Raw genomic sequence first — 14,002 nt, 5'->3', positions numbered from 1 at the left:
AGCAAATATGAAATTTTAGAAAGTTTTAAATTTTGACTTTTACCTAACCACATCTTGCTTAGCAAGAACTAGTTAGGTGATGGGAAAGGGGCCAAGTTAGATTTTGGAAGCACTTTGGGATCAATGATGACCCAATCTTGGAACTAGGCACCTAAGGTGGGAGATAAATGGGGAGAGTCACATCACCTTGGAAGAGGAAAGGAAGAGGGTCATCTAGCCTAGATCCTAGGGAAAATTTGCATGGGAGAATGGGAAGCTTAATTGAGGGGATGTTCTTCCAAGGTGTGGTAAAGAGATGTCGAAAAAGGTATGTAGAATGGGAGTAGGAGTAAGTGGTAGTTAGCAAGTAGATTAACGGGTAAGATTTGGTTGTTAGTGAAGATAGGTTAATTAAAGCATGTTATGGGGTGGTTAGTGCTATTTAACTAGAGCTCATTTTGTTATGAAAATTTATAAGTGGATTAACTACTATACTAGTAATTAGTAAGTATTGTGGAATAGTGGATTAGGTTATAAAGTAGAATGAAAGTATAGGAAATGTTAGTGTTTAGTAGTTAAAATACTATTTAAAAACCATGTGTTAATAGAATATGTGTATTTTTTGGGGTGATAGTTATGGGAGCATATGGTAACTATTTTTTTAATTATCCAATAATTAATTATATGTAAATAGTAAATCAAAAGATTAATTAGTAATAATAATAATAATAAAATTAATTAATTAAGATAAAATAAAATAAGTAATTAGTAATTAATCTTAAAATAAAATAAAATAAATAATTAATAATACCTAAATAGTAATGTATCAATATGATTGAAATTGAAAAGGGATAAGATGTAATAAGTTCATTAAAGGGGTTGCATATATGTACAAATAAATGGAAATGGAACAAAAATGGACAAGGCACATAATAAGGTTGTGACTTGTAATTAGAATTCTTAGGACCACTATAAAACATCTCCGCATTCACAACCATTGCATCATTGCAACTACATTGACATGAAATTTGTACTTCACTTGCTTATACAAAATGTCTCAATTGGGGGGTATAGAAGGTGAAAATTTAAAACAATAACATCATATAACTTTGTCAGTATAACATGGAATTTCAACCAATGATAGAAGACAAGGTGGCCTCTCATGGAAAAATTGAAGTCGAGATTTTCAAATGTAACAAATTCCTTTACACCAACTGACTTTATCATCTCCAAATTCAATGATCAAGTTAGTAACTTTCTAACATCCTCAAGGAAACATGAATTGATTATTTGGACACCTCACCATTTGATACAACATTCATAACAAGTATGGATCTATGTACATATTACCTCTAGTTCACTTTTCAAAAAAAAATGTTGGTTGTGTTTTGCATTGTTAAATTTAGGGCATTGCATATACCCAATGGCATAATGGGTTTTAATTTTACGGTTTTTAGGTGTTTTTGGCTTTCACTTCAATTTTTGTGCTACCCTATTCTCTTGGGTATTTCTTGGAACTGAGGTTGGTCATGGGCTTGGATTATTTGTAAGATATTTGATCTGGCTATGAATGTTTGTAATTGTGTTGGGAGTTATGTTGAATCTGTACTCCTGACTATGTACATGGTTGAGTGAATATTCACTTGACATTTTTATTGTTTCTCATCTAGCCCTTTTGTTTATGGTCATCATGTAGTTGGTGTGCTCACACATAAGAATGTGAGCATGTACTTGATGGGTTAATGCGAGACTCAAGACCCAAGTTTCTAGTTTCTTGTCAATTAAGTTATGTTCATTATGGTTCGGTTGAGAAACTACATTTCCTATGGGCACTCATCATGTGATGAGCATAGGTATGTATGTTAGACAAGTGGAGGGACTTCTCTTGTGACCTTGGGTTATGTTCTTGGTAAGATATATGTTAAGAAGTTTTTAATAAAATATAACTAAATAAATTCATTGGTAATTAACTAAGATAAGAAACTATTGCATACCTACATGACTATTCCAAAAGTGTGTTGTGCATGTTTAGTTATCTAAGGGTTAATGTTTGCATAGTGCCTCCAGAGACCTAGTATGATGGCAAGTGTGGGTCCATACAATGATTAACTTGGGCTCTATGATGCCAAGCAATCTACTCTCCACCAGAGTCTCTATAGAGTAGACCCATAGTGCATCTGACCAAGACCTATTGTATTGCATTGTCTCATGATCTTGGTTTTAGTCCTCTATATTATTTGGCATGAGTGTTAGACATGTATGATTGTAGGATAAAAGCACAAACTTGAGTCGTCCTTTTACAAAGGAAAAATCTAACAAAAAGTATAATTGTTCAACTTTAGTGACATAAAACTAGAATTATTATGTAGAATTTGAAAATGAAGTAAACTAATGAAATGTGTATCAATTGATGAAGTTTAGGATTATAATTTTTAATAATTATTTTGATAAAGAAATAATATATATTTTCCTATTTTTTAAACATAATTTTTTAGTTGCTGAAAAATGATGGGTAAAAGTATGTAAACATGTGTCACCCTTTTATAAAGGAAAACACTAACATCAAAAAAAGTGTTAAACATCAACAATGTAAAAGTCATATTTCTATTTTGAATTTTAAGTTGGTGTAAACTAATGAAATGTGTATAAAAGGATAAAGTTTATGTATGTTATTTTTTAAAAGTTAAAAAAAATAAAAATAGTATGTTTTTATAATTCTCAATGACCTTTTTTGATAGTGTTAAAAATCAAACAAATTAGGGGTTATAGTTCCCACCACAAAAAAAACTGCAAATAAATGTATTTTCATCTAAATTTGAACTTTTCATAATTTAATAGTTTTTTGTTCCCACCATCTTTTCCCTAGTAAATCTATGTTAACAGTTACAAATGTTATATATTATTGAAGAGATCTCTCTCCTCTAGAACAATTAACCATTTAATTTTATTTCTTTTATCATCTACTAATTTTTATATTTTTTTGAATGTGTATCATCTTCAATGTTGAAATACCTGCTTGCATTATTTTGCAATTGTTGTAATTGATATTGGGTTAGCTATAACAAAAAAATTATATTGGCATAATTCTAAAACCAACCTCTATCTAGTGCTATTTTTTATTTTTTTTGAAACCTAATTCTAATGATGAAATTGGCCTCTAAAGTGTTAAGTTCTTCAGAATAGCAAAAACCATGAAAGAAAGTGCCACATTGGATGGCACCTAGATAGTTTCGGTTTGATCCAATCTAGTCATACTTGATCCACCGAATCATGGTGACACAAAAATTGCTCATGCAAGGTCGCCCATATGATTTGGTTGGTAAACAATTCAAATAAAAAATTTAGATTATTATTTTAAAATATCTCTAAATTAATTATAGTTAAATTAATCAAATAATAATATATCTTTCATTTATTTACTATGATTTCTAATTTTAGTATTTCATCTGTTATTTTAAATATATTTGATAAAAATAAATCAACATAAAAATATACATTTAATTAGTATAATCATTTATATGTTTTAATTAAGAGATATATTTTAAAATATGTATTAATTTTGAATATTAAATTTAATTTTTATTATAACAAGGCCCCTTGTATTGTTTTAGTTTTTATTAATTCCATAAAATAGAGTTTGAAATGTATTATTTTAGTTTTTTATTGATTTAATAGAATAGATTCTTTGATTTTAAAGGTAAGACTTTATTTTTAAATTGTTAAATTTAAGTTAATAAAGTTTTAAAAACAAAATAGATTTTCTATTTGAAATGTAATGTTTTATTTTTTAATTGTTATATGTAATTCAATAAAATAGGTTTTATACTTGAAATGTAATGTTTTATTTTTTGAATTGTTATATTTAATTCAATAAAATATGTTTTTATTTATTTTAAAGGTAGAGTTTTATTTTTAAATTATTATATTTAATTCAATAGAGTTTAAACAATAAAATGGGTTTTCTATTTGAATTGTAATGTTTTATTTTTTTAATTGTTATATTTAATTCAATTAATTAGTTTTTTTAAAAAGAAAAAAGAGGGGTAAAAATTTATTCAATCAAGTCCAAGTTATAGAGAAAAGGTCAAAAGCCCAAAACAACACTACATACTCTTGTCTTCTAGTAACAACTGATTAATGATCTCACAATACTTAGAAGGTAACTCATCCCTACCACTAATATCCCATCTACCCACATTCTCTAAAGCCCACTTTTCCAAACAATCTACCACTCTATTCCATTCGTGAGGGATATGGTAAAAGGAGACAGAGTCCAAGAGACTACAAAGATTAAGAATTTGTCTAGCCAAAGAGGCAAGTTACCAACTAACATCCTCCAAACTCTTCTTGTTCAGCATATCAACAACAATCTAAGAATTAGACTCATAGATGATCTTCTTCCACCCTAAAGAGCATCCACGCTCAATAGAAATCTTAATAGCAAGGGCCTCCATGAGATTATTAGAATGTTGACCCTTGCAAATAGAGAAGAAAATAATTTCATCACCCTAATTATCTCTACATATAGCCCCAATACTAGCATGACTAGGGTTCCCTCAAGAAGAGCCATCCATATTAATCTTCAAGGTCCCAACCTAGGGAGGAGTCCACCTCCCATCTTGAAAAACCCACTACTTAACATGGTAAGGTCTTTTTTTGAGAGTGCATTGCCAATTATTGTTCCCCAGGTTCAAATTCCTGACAATAACATGATCACAAAGATTTATAGAAATAGACATATCGTGCACTTATCAAAAATAGTCTCCTAGAGCCTATTAAGAATTAACATCCATAGTTGAAATCTTCCTAATTTGGAATCATAAAAAATTCTGTAGTTTCTTTTTAGCCAGAGGTTCCAGAGAATAAAAATTGGTCCAAATGTCCAGGCAACCTACAAGAGAGAAGTCTTCACTGGAGGTCTGCCCAAGCATTCCCAAAAATCAATTAAAGAGGTAGCATGAATACAATAGTAACACCAAGCCTCCCACCATCTATGCTATATCCCTCTTTAAAAAGGGTAGAGAAAAAACAAGTGGGAGGCACATTCTTCATTGTGCGAACAAGGGAAGAAAATAGAAGGTCCTTGAAAACCTCATTTGTGATGATTCTCCTAAGTGAGGCATTTCTTTTAAGCCAACAACCATAAGAAAAATTTACATTTGGGTGAAGAAACATTGCTCCAAACCTTCTTCCACTAGTGTACCTCTACTAGACCATGTAAATTCTTGTCAAGTATAGCATAGCCTTGAGCCATAGTAAATTTACCTTTTGGACTAGGACTCGAAGCCAAATTGTCCCTCCCATTAAGGGAACTACAAAACCTATTTCCAAAACTTTAGAAAGAAGAGCACAATCCTCATCAGAGCCACCAACAAGCCACTCCTAGGGATCCTTCAAGCAGGTCACCTCAACCTGATCCAAGTGCTTGATAGTCTTAAAATGCTCCACCTTAAACCATCCAGCATTAGAAAAAGTATGGCAAAGGGGTTGAAGCTAGGGAAAGCTTGAGAGAATGGGAGGGTGGTCATCCCAAGAGTCCTACCAAAATAGAGCATCTAATTCTCTATTACAAATCTAGAAGAGACCCACCTTAACAAGTTGGGCTCACTTCTTAAGAGTATCCCAAATATAAGAACCTTTACCCAATAAAGGAAGTCATGGCACATTAGAGCAATCAACACCAAGAAAATACTTATGGGTAAGAATCTTGGCCCCATATTGATCCTGATTGTTACACCAACACAATTATAACTTGGTAGCCAAAGCCATAACAACAAGAGCCATTGATCTAAGACCTAGGCCACCAACATGCTTTTGCCTACATATAGACTCCCACTTGACCAAGCTCCACTTCAAGGATAGAAGGCTACCTAACCAAAGGAATTGTTGAGATAAATCATCAAAGTCACTCACAAACTTAGAGGGGGTAACTTGAACACAACACCTAGAAATGGGGAGACTACACTACCATCTTTAGTAGAACCACTCTCCCAACAAAAGATAACCATTTATAAGTCCAGTGACTAACCTTGCTCCAGAATTTATCCAAAACCCCTTGGTAGTAGTCCCTCCATTGAGCACCCAAGGACAAAGGGACCCCAAGGTACATCAAAGGAAGAGACCCAATTTGAAATCTAAGAGTTCTAGCAATCCTACTTTGAATAAGAAAAGGAGTATTAAAGAAATAAATAGAAGACTTATTATCATCATTAATTCTTTGACTTGAGGCTTTCAAATAGGTATCCAAAGCTTTCTTGATATTTACCACCTCACTGATTCTAGCCATGCCCATCAACCTAGTATCATCCACAAACTGAAGATGAGAATATGAAGGATGATCATTTTTCTAGCTCCAACCTTGGATAAGATCCCACCACACCTAGGAATTAAGAAATCTACCAAGACCCTTTGCCATGATAATGAATAAGTAGGGAGATAAAGGGTCCACTTGCCAAAGTTCCCAAGAGGCACAAAACAAATATAAAGGTTCTCCATTAATAAGGACTGAGAAGGAGGGTGAGGCCACATAGCTAAGAACCCAATTCACCCACTCCTCATCAAACCCAAAAGTCAAAGAATTTTCTATAAGAACTCCCAACACACCTGATCATAAGCTTTGGCCATGTCCAGTTTAATGAACATAGCTTTCTCCTTAGAAGTATCCATAGAGTGGACTACCTCCCTTGCTATCACAACCCCATCCAAAAAATTCTTCCTTAAACAAAGCCACCTTGCTTAGTAGAGATCAAAAAACCAAGGAGTGGTTTGAGTCTCTCAGCAATCAATTTGGTGATGATCTTGTAGACAACATTGTATAACACTATAGGCCTGAATCGATCCAATTGATTAGCCCCTTCCTTCTTAGGTATGCAATCCAAGAAGGTAGAGTTCAAAGATTTCAACATCTTTTTATTCCTATGTGATTCCAGAAGTCAAAATTCAACCCTTGGTCATGAATCTGATAGGTAATATTGTCTAGCTTGGTCTAAGTAGTAATCTTTTGAGCATGTAGATTCCCAAAAAATTGTTTATTGCATCTCTTAAGCCTATACTTCACATCTTAAATCGTCTTGCTAAAGTGAACATAGCCATACCATGGGCAAGCTTCCCCTCATACCACAAATCTAACATAAGGTTAGGTAGAGACAAGTCTCTTAACCACATTAGTTGAAATTTGAAAGAGGGGTTTTTGGTGACTCTATAAGAGGTGATGGAGAGATTAATAGGCTAGTAGTCAAAGCCCCTCCAATCTAGAATTTTAGAACTTGTGATCCACCTGTCATTCATCTAGTAGTAGGAAACCAGAAATCTATCAAGCCTTTTTGAGATAGCTTCATCACCACTTCTCCAATTATTCCATGTAAAGACACCATTGGTTGGCTTCACATCAATGAGATTCAAAGAACTAATCATATCCCTAAATAGATTTGAAGAAGGGTTCAACCTACCTAATCCTCCTTGTTTTTCATCCAAACTAGTAACGATGTTAAAATATCCAACCATAATCCATGGGAGATAAGGGTCTAGGACTGGATGAATCTAATATGAGCCCATAACTAGGGCTTTGCTAAAAAATTAGTAGGAGCATAAATATTGGATAAAAGACACCTTTCTCCAGCCTCAAAACTAGAGGCAACCAAAGAAATGGAGGACTGACTAGAAAACCACCATAGTGGGGAGATTTTTCTTGGGTTCTAGAAGCAAGAAACTCCCCCTAAACTATTAAAAGTACCCACCCCCTTCCAAGAGCCATAGGGCTAGATCCACGAAGCATAGTTAGCCAAACCATCCATTGTAAGATAAGTTTCCTTAAAAAAGACCACATCAGGAGATTGAGACTCAATTAATCTACAAACAATTTTTGTTAGGGGATGTTGTTCAACCCTCTTACATTCCATGACAAAATAATCATTTATGGGGTTGGGAGAAATGAGAATCAATGGGTTTCATAGACCTAGAGTCAACCAAATTTTCACCCATTATCTTCACCTTCTTTTGATTAGTCTTCCTGCCACTCTTTGATAGTTTATCTAAAGGCCCCTTTTTGAAGGATTTCTACTGTATGCCCAAGATAGGAGGAGCCTTATTACACTTTATAGAATTATAGGTCCCCTTAGGCATAAGGTGATTAGGAGCCACCAAGAGTGAGCTCTTTGAACCCTATGACCCTCGAAGGTCTCCAATATCTAGAATAAGAGGTGGCAACTCAATATCCAATTGTCTAGCCTGTTGGTTCAATAGGGATAATGTTTTATCCTCCTTCTACATATCTTCAACTAGAACTTCATGCTAACCTTTGGCCCTAGAAAAGTGCTCAACTAAATTACCTTCCTCTTGGACCATGTCCCCAAGAGCATCAAACCTATTAAAGGTGCCATCAATCCGCTTATCCATCTAGGTTCTCTTCTTACCCTTGCCTTTGTTACATGACTTAACCTAAATAAATCCCTCACTATCAAAAGGTCCATTAGATAAAGGGGCCTTTACCTTGTACTCCCTATGGAGGCTAGTGGCAGCCAAGGAAAGGGACATATTCCTGGGACACCTATAGTGTAAATGACCATATTCATGGAAAATTCCACATCTAAATGGAAGGGTCTAATAATCTAGCTATTGGATCTAGGAAGAAGAACCCATGCAATTCTCCATAGAATCTAGTAGTGGATTATTTAAATCAACTTCTATACAAATATGGGAAAAATAAATTACCTTACAATCCCGTGTCTGACTAGCCAAACCCATAGGTTTTCCAAGAAGCAAAGAGATAGAATGAAGGATATGTTCTCTCCAGAATTCTAAAGGAAGCCTCAACAAATGAACCCACACTAGAACTTGTGAGGAGATCTCCTTTGTAGAGTTGAATCCCATATGTCAAGGCATGATGAAAAGCCCTACCTGGTTAAAGAAATAAGGGCCTCCTTCAAATGCCTTATTCCTATCTATCATGCTAAAAAAGATAACCATTAAATAGTTATTAGCTACTAATAAAATCTCCATATCTCCTTCTAGGTTCTACACCTAGCATGCCCAAGAATCCAACATAGGTAAAGAAAGGCAAAGGCTTAGAAATTTGCAAATAAGAACATGATTACTCCAGTATTTGACATCCTCCAAGACTTGCTCCAATTGAATAACCAAAATAGGCTAGTCCTATGATCTCTACAAGCATCCATTAACTTTTCGTAAATGTAGCATCCTTTTTGGAGAGGAAACACCTTCCCTCAATTGGGGTTTACCATTTAGTGCCTGATTATTGGCATGTAGCAAAAAAGATGGCTCGCCCATCTCCATATCTCTGATTGAGAGTTGAGATGAGGCAATACCTTGGCACCCCATTCCATAATGGATTAGGACATAGTAAGAAGGAAGGAATATGGAGAAAAAGCCCCAAACTCACAATAAACTACAAGTCCCCCTCCAAGGACACACCCAAGGCAGTGTTTGATGTAGAAAAGCCCACCTACGAGGCTCAAACTAGCCAAGCCAGTCACTCAACTAGCGGACACCCTCAAAAAAAAGCATTGCAACTCCTGTCATAGCAGCAAGGACCCCTTAAACACTCGATCACCTTCTCAAATGCCCAAACACCTCTGTCACGGATCAGGCTAGGGCAAGCAGGCCTTGGCATAGACTAAAGCTACGCTCGCCATCATAGAAATCGATGAAAATTCATTAAATAGGTTTTTATTATTTTAAAAGTAAAGTTTAATTTTTTAATTATTATTTTTAATTCATAATTGCATTTGTAATAGTAAAAAAGTAAAGTTTCAAATGAAACTTTATTGAAGAAATATTTAGAAATTAGATTTTTAAAGTTATTTTTGTGTTGCAATTAATTAATTAAATTATTATTTATTTAAAATTAATTAATTAATTTTATTTAAATAAATTATTAGAATGAATTTATGTGTTTTAAAATATTATGAAAATGATTAAATTTATTAAATAGTTGAATTATTTAATTTATTTAATACATTTAATAAATTGTTTATTCTAAATTTAGTAATGCTTTAATGTAACTACTTGTCTTAAGATTTTCTAGTGTTACAGGTAGTCAAATATAATAACCTTCTAATGTTGAATTTTTTTTCTAAATTATCTATGATCTACCAATATTTATGTAACTGAATTTGGAAGTCTTTTATATGTAGGTGATATTAAGCTCTCTCTTCAGGTTTTTATGCAATGGGGAATAAAGACAAAAGAGGTAAAAGATATGATCGAGTCAGAGATGACTAGAAGAAAGGATGGACAAAACATAATATAGAGCCACCAAATGAAGATCCATTGATTGAAGTTGAAGAAGATCATGTTGAAGTTCCAAGAAGTAGTAGGACATTTGGAAAATATGGTTTACGGTTGGAAAATTTGATGGAGATGGACAAAGACTCTCTTTTAAGAGAAATTGATTCATCTCAATACATGATGCCTAAAAGTAAAATTAAACTACATCTTAAAAAAATGTGAGATCAATTTTTTGAAAATAAATATTTGATTGGTAAAGCACAATTATTTGTCAAATTATTTAGGAAAAGAGAAATGAGTCCTATCCTAGAGTTGTTAGTTGTGAACAATAAGAAAAGCTCTAGAGATAATGTGAAGGCAACAATAGTTAATAATTTGAGAGATGCATTAAATGTTATTGATAACAGAAGTTGTGTAGCTGATTTAAGTGTTGCATGGAGAACATTGATGACTATAATTACAAAAAATGACTTGTCACAAAAAAAAAAGTTCATGCAATTTCTGAAATGTTCAATCTATCTAGAAGAACTATTCAAAGATGCTTAAAAAGGAGAAAACATTGAAAAGAACTCAGTTAATATTTGTTAACTTACTTGAAAGGATAAAATTTATGAAGATATTAAAAGATAGGTTGTTGAATATTGGACCAGCTAGTCATGTGTTTCTTCCAATAGAAGAGACACTATACAAATCAAAGATGAAGAGATAGGTATGAAAATAGCACATTCAAAACACTTTGGAGACACAAAACAAAGTGAATTATTTGAAGCTTTCAAAAAAGAATTTTCAAATGTAAAAATTTTCCAAAGAATGTTTGAGAGGTTGTGCCCATGTTTTGTATGCATAAATATGGTACATGAAACTTGTTGTTGTTTAAATCATGTTGAGTTTCATCTTTATTTGCAATCCTTTAGAAAAGCTATGGCAACTCTTAAGCCAGATGTGATAATTTCGAGAAGCACAATAGAATTTGTTAATTCTTTGTTATGTGATAATACTAAAGAGTTAGATGAATTCAATGTAGAATGCATAAGAAATGCATGGACAAATTGTGGAGAGTTGCAAAAAATTTCATATGAAATGGACAATATTGATGTTTCAACACCAATTGTGTGGAATATATTTGAGTATGAGATCTATCGAACAAGGAATGGAGAAGAATTTTTAAAAAAAGTTTTGAAGGAGAGAAATTTTTGATATGGGGAGTTTATGAATAAATTTAGAACTATGATTTATCCACACATCCAACATTGTCATGGCGCAAGATGGCAAGCCAAATAGTTTTGAGATTCAAAAAATTGTTTTCCACAAGGATGTATTCTATCAATTGTAGACTTCTCTAAAAACTATAACTTTTTCCCTCAATCTAAAATTCAAGCTAAATATTATGACTCAGATCAAATTACCATTTTTGTACAAGTTTCCTAGAGACATGTACAATTGAGGTGGATGGGGTAGAAAGTATCAATCCAAATGAATGCATTATCATCAAGGAGGTCTATTTTTATCTTATTGGTGACAAGGTTCATGATAGGAGCTATGTAGCTCATTATTTTTGAATTTTCTTCGATGATCTCACAAATTATGGAATAAATGCTTTAGAACATTGGATTTGGTGTTATGGTTGCGCTAGTAAGTGTATTTAAAAGTTAAACATTAAAATTTCATGCACATATTTAATTAACTGAATAATTAATTATGTTGGTCTTAGATTGGTTTTGAAAATTGAGTGTTAACACACAACCAATTTCCAAGATGATGCTGAATATAATACAAATTTCAAGCTACAGTATGTGTCGAGCTAGAAATTCAATAAGTGCCGAGTGAACTTTAGATGCCAAGCAAGATTCAAGTGCTGAGTGATAAGTGATGCCAAGTCACTATAGGTGCCATGTAGAGTATGGATGTCGAGTGAGATAGAATTTCTATATGTGTCAAGCATCAATAATTAGTAAGTTTCAAGTAACACAAAACTAACATATGTGTTTATGCCTTCACAAACTCAAATGTAAACTATTTTTGAGCCGACTCTGGATGAATCTCAAAGGATCTTAAAGATAATATCGAATCTTTTACATTCCCTATGTAATCAACATGCAGCCAATAAGAAAAATGGAGAAAGCATGCAACCAATAGGAAAAGTGAAAGAATTGGTAGGAAAAGAAGGATGAATATCGATCGTAGATTCATACATAACCCTAAATATTTGAAAATCTTTAAAAGGAGGAAGAAACCACAAAATTCATTTATGTGAGAGAGAGAGAGATATATATGGAATGCATGACAAAATGCTAGAAAATTTTTAGAAGGGTATAATGACTTAGAGGGAAGAGCAACATTGCAGAATCTAGTTGGTTAGAATAGAGCATTAGCACTTCAAGAAAAGACATATTAGATCAAGGAAGGTTCAAAATCAGATTGAGCAAAACATGGATTTGGAATCATCAATTAAATATTGTATGTCATTAGGTCATCAGATTCTAATATTTTCTAGTCATTGTATCAGGAATGAAAATCCTATGATGATAGATTGGTCTAATAGCCATGTTTTAAGCCTTTCAACAAGGTGCTAAATCCTTTAATAGGGTAACATTTCAAGTGAGAGTTTGTAAATCCTTTAACTAGGTCACTTTTAACAGAGTTTAAAGCTTTAATAGGGTAGGCCTTTATAGGGTAGATCATTGGAAGTGGTCAAACTTTGTAAACTTAAGCAGTTACATATTGCTACAATAATAATTTGCAGGTGTCATCCCCACCCTAGTTTTACCTTCTCATTTTAGAGGGTTTCTAGGTGACCAAAATCTTGTGTTATCTATTTTCATGAATTGCATTAATTTTGTGTTAATTAGATATGGTAGATGCATGTGAATGATCTCAGTTAAGTTTTTTAAAAGGTTAAAGTTAGTTACTTCTAATTCACCCCCCTTAGAAGTAAATCTTCCCATTTGTAAATTCCAACAATTGCTATCAGAGCCTAGTTCTCACAAGGAGGTGCTTTACAACATGGAGAAAAGGTCTAGAAATGGAACTCTAAAAACTTGGGAAGGTCATAGAAAACTAGATAATTGATATACAACTTTCTTTACATACTTTGGAAGAAGCCAGAGAAGAACTGAGAAAATATTTAAAGAGAAGAAGAGAGATTGTCATAGCTGAGAATGATACACAATAAAAGGATATTGAAACCTTAAAAAAAATTTCAAATGGAGATTCTAAAGAGTTTGATGCAGTAATACAAGACTTAATGGAGAAGAATAGAGCTCAACCATAAGAGATCAAAACTCTCAAGATTGAACAAGAATCACAAGCCATAATGCTTTGTGAAGTAAATGAACAAAAGAAAAGAGCCATTGAAGATAAGACTATGCTAGAAGATGACAAGATAAACCTTGCCAATAGATTGGAAGAAAAGTCAATTGAACTTGCAAGAATTTCAAAGATGCAACTAGACACCCTAAGTCAGATAATGAATGCACATTATGAACTGAATGTCAAGGATATTGAGATCTCCACACTGAAGATGAAAAATGAACAACTAAAAAATGACCTAAAAAGAGAAAAGGAAATTGTAGAGCACTTCAATAAACCTACTGAGGCCATAGTGTACTTTAAATAGCTACTGAAATCACTAGGAGCCAACAATGATACTTCATGGCTAGGATACACTAGCATTGAAAAAGGAGAGTCATCCAAGACCGTAGAAGAAAAAAGTGACAAAGGTAAGAAAACTAAACCTACTTGTCAATTTTTTGGTAAAAAGGGGCATACCTCTAATATG

This window comes from Cupressus sempervirens, chromosome 10 (assembly GCF_028749045.1).
Source record: "Cupressus sempervirens isolate cs-2001-9-10 chromosome 10, ASM2874904v1, whole genome shotgun sequence".
NCBI lineage: Eukaryota > Viridiplantae > Streptophyta > Pinopsida > Cupressales > Cupressaceae > Cupressus > Cupressus sempervirens.
This window is presented reverse-complemented; position numbering follows the sequence as displayed.